The following is a 4580-nucleotide window of genomic DNA, read 5'->3' as shown; positions in this document are numbered from 1 at the left end:
CCCTTACATCACAGTCCCCCCTTACATCACAGTCCCCCGAGTCCTCCTTACATCACAGTCCCCCCTTACATCACAGTCCCCAGGGTGTCCCTCTTTCACAAGCTGTAATGTTGGGAGGTATGAAGTAGGGATGCGGCGCTATCACTGTGCTGTCATACCTATATGTTATGAGGAGGTATGGCTGCCCCCGCGTACTGTCTGTAATCACAAATCTATAAATAAACACAGGACCACGAGTGTGATATTCTGAGACTTTACATTACAATGATCACATCTACAACCTACAGGGGAACAAATCACCGCTGACATCTTCCCAGAATCCTCTTTTCCAATGTTGTGGCTGAGCCGGAGAAGGTCACAAAGATCTTTTCTAGTTTGTAGAGCGCCGGTATTGGGGTCACAATGGTCTATTGGGGTCACAATGGTCCAAGGTCTGTGTTCCGTCGGGTGCTCATTGGCCTTAGAGTGCGATGAAAACAGCCAATAGAATCGCAGCGGGCGTCCAGCAGCCGGTTGCCATCCTCCAGGCGCTGCTCGCCGTGTTACATCGATCTTCCTGGCAGCAGTACGTTGGATGCGTCACCCCTATATTGCTGGGGTTGCTGGGTTGACATTTCTCTGCGCAGTTGCGGATGACAGTCCTCGCTCCTTGAAAGGGGAAACCTTCCAGAAAAAACATGTCAATGAAAAGTCAAAGGTACCGACCAATAAAATAAGAGCAATAAACGTGGAAAGAAATGCTGAAGAGAGAAAGAGACAGACAGATAGATATTAGGGATCCACCGATACCATTTTTTCCAGACTGAGCACGAGTACCGATACTTTTCCAGGAGTACTCACCGATACCAATTACCGATACCTTAGGCGACTCTGGTTGTTCTGCCACTGATTCCAAGCTATAGAGGACTACAAATCCCAGCAATACATTATACAGCAATGCAGAATAATACCACCAACCAGTGATTGCCAGAGACTGAGCCACTATACCAGTGATTGTGAGAGACTGAGCCACTATACTAGTGATCACCGGAGACTGAGCCACTATACCAGTGATCACCGGAGACTGAGCCACTATACCAGTGATCACCAGAGACTGAGCCACTATACCAGTGATCACCGGAGACTGAGCCACTATACCAGTGATCACCAGAGACTGAGCCACTATACCAGTGATCACCAGAGACTGAGCCACTATACCAGTGATTGTGAGAGACTCAGCCACTATACCAGTGATCACCAGAGACTGAGCCACTATACCAGTGATCACCAGAGACTGAGCCACTATACCAGTGATTGTGAGAGACTCAGCCACTATACCAGTGATCACCAGAGACTCAGCCACTATACCAGTGATCACCAGAGACTCAGCCACTATACCAGTGATCACCAGAGACTGAGCCACTATACCAGTGATCACCAGAGACTGAGCCACTATACCAGTGATCACCAGAGACTGAGCCACTATACCAGTGATCACCAGAGACTGAGCCACTATACTAGTGATCACCGGAGACTGAGCCACTATACCAGTGATCACCGGAGACTGAGCCACTATACTAGTGATTGCCGGAGACTGAGCCAGTATGCCGGTGATTGCCGGAGACCGAGCCACTATACCAGTGATCACCAGAGACTCAGCCACTATACCAGTGATCACCAGAGACTGAGCCACTATACTAGTGATCACCGGAGACTGGGCCACTATACTAGTGATCACCAGAGACTGAGCCACTATACCATTGATTACCGGAGACTGAGCCCTTATACTAGTGATTGCCGGAGACTGAGCCACTATACCAGTGATTACCGGAGACTGAGCCCTTATACTAGTGATTACCGGAGACTGAGCCCTTATACTAGTGATCGCCGGAGACTGAGCCACTATACCAGTGATTACGGGAGACTGAGCCACTATACCAGTGATTACCGGAGACCAGTGATCACAGTGATATAATAGTAGCAGTCCCTTAGCTGCAGTAAAAGGCAACGCGCTGCTAGTAGTATTGGAAAAAAAGTCACATGACAGAGCCACAGTAGTCCCCCGAGCTGGAAATCACTCGGACTATGGGTGACACGCCTTACAGACAGTTGTTGGTCAGCTGCGGATGGACATACCCTTACACCATCCGGACTTAATGACAGCTCTGGGGGCAACCATCCTCCAGACACCGGAAATCCATGAACACTGTAAACAGGAGCCACGTGGTTACCAAGAAGGCTGCCGCGAGCAGGTGCGGAACCTAAGGCAACAAAACTTCAATCTAAAAAATTAAAGTCCAATATTGGTTTTTGGTATCTGAACATTTGCATGAGTACGAGTACTCAGTATCTGCGCCACGAGAGAGAGAGAGAGAGAGAGAGAGACACACACTGATTCACACTACAGACACACACACGGACACGTCCACACTCACGTTGAATAGACAGACACCTGTTAGGACTATTTTTACTTAATAACTTAAGACACGTATCTTAAGCATCTTATAGATTTCTGCTGTAAGATATACTATATTTTGTTGATAGATAGATAGATAGATAGATAGATAGATAGATGATAGATAGATAGATAGATAGATAGATGATAGATGGATGGATAGATAGATGATAGATGGATGGATAGATAATAGATAATAGATAGATGATAGATAGATAGATAGATAGGAAGATAGATAGACAGATAGATAGATAGATAGATAGATAGATAGATAGATAGATAGATAGATAATAGATAGATAGATAGATAGATAATAGATAGATAATAGATAGATAGATAGATAGATAATAGATAGATGATAGATAGATAGATAGACAGATAGATAGATAGATAGATAGATAGATAGATAGATAATAGATAGATAGATAGATAGATAGATAGATAATAGATAGATAATAGATAGATGATAGATAGATAGATAATAGATAGATAGATAGATAGATAGATAGATAGATAGATAGATAGATAGATAATAGATAGATGATAGATAGATAGATAGATAGATAGATAGATAGATAGATAGATAGATAGATAGATAGATAGATAGATAGATAGATCTTACCGGATGAGGAGGGTCCATAGATGGTAGTGAAGCACCACGGCTGGTCATGGGAGCAGTTCTTCACCGCCAGACATTGATCTCCGGGTGTTGGAGTCAGACACACATAACAATGGAGGGAGCCGGCTGTGAACAGTGAGAAATCTTCATTAATGATGTCATTTTTGGGCTGGAAGAATTGTGGAAGAAGAGATCAATGCTCCGCTATCTCCCCTCACCCAGCTCTGCGCAGGCCAGACAGGCCAGGACACTCAGGACGTAGCTTGCCATGGGGCCCCTGTGGATCGGCTCCGTCTCAGGGCTTCTTCTGGATTGCATCTGCGGCGTGTGATCCTGCCGGTGAGGTGTGAGAGGCGGAGTGATGCCAGCTCATACGGCGTATCGTGTCCTCTCATGTTCTGATTTTATGGGCTTCTCACTACTATAATAAGACGCAGCCATTGAGTAAGATGGCATGACACCGGCGGGCACCGCCTCTGTGTATTGGAGCTCTGTCAGCAGGCACTTAGCTTGTGTTTATGGGATGCTGAGCTGGCATGTTATATGACGCTGGTTCTGTGAAAGTTCACACTGGGTGCTTCTCATCATATACAGTACATCCCAAGTACAACACCCCATGACACGCTACTGGAACATCAGAGCCCCGAGCAACACGGCCTGTCTGTGATTAAAAAGGAGTCCATAGGTTTCAAAGTACTCATAGTGCATATTAGACTTGTGCGCCGTCAAAAAATTAGTTCCGTTCCGTTTCGGAATATCCGTTATTTCGTATTTCGTCATTCGTATCCGAAACTCAATTCGTAACTTTACGAACATTCGTTATGATGAAGTTAAAAAGCAAAAATACCTTTGTTAATATCGGAGTCGATGTGGTGGTTGTTTTTTTTATCCGAAATACGAATTCCGCTAACGGATTCCGGATCCGAATTTCGTATTTCGTATTAAAAAAAGAAACTACCATCAACTCCAATATAAATGTACTTTGCTTTTTACCTTCAATATAACGAATGTTCGTAACGGAATTTCGTATTTCCTGCCTGTGTATTGTAATGCGACTCTCAGCAGCAGCGGATCCGGATTTCGTATTAAAAAAAAAAATCTTGTCATGTTGTTCAACCTCATTTACAGGGGTAACATTAGTTCCCGTTTCATAGAAATTCGGATCCGAAATTCGTTAACGGAATTTCGTATTTCGGATATAATTCGGAAACTGCAATTCGAATTTCGGATGCTTTCGTAACGAAACGAATCGCACATGTCTAATGCATATGTCATTGATTGCCATCGGCTCAAAGCAGACGTAGAAAAGAAACATTTTCCAGCAGGCCGGGTCTTTTGGTGGACAAGGATTCATAATATACAGTACATACACTGAGTGGGACACATGTGGAAGATTCCTGGAGCCGGGTTGTGAGATAATGTAACTCCAACACTCCTATGTGCAGGGTCGGTGCTAGACTATCTTGCGCCCTAGGCAAGACTAGCTACTTGCACCCCCCCTCCCATGGCACAACCCCCAATCCCCCC

The sequence above is a fragment of the Nanorana parkeri genome, unplaced genomic scaffold (assembly GCF_000935625.1).
Source record: "Nanorana parkeri isolate BGI_ZX_2015 unplaced genomic scaffold, ASM93562v1 scaffold371, whole genome shotgun sequence".
Lineage (NCBI taxonomy): Eukaryota > Metazoa > Chordata > Amphibia > Anura > Dicroglossidae > Nanorana > Nanorana parkeri.
This window is presented reverse-complemented; position numbering follows the sequence as displayed.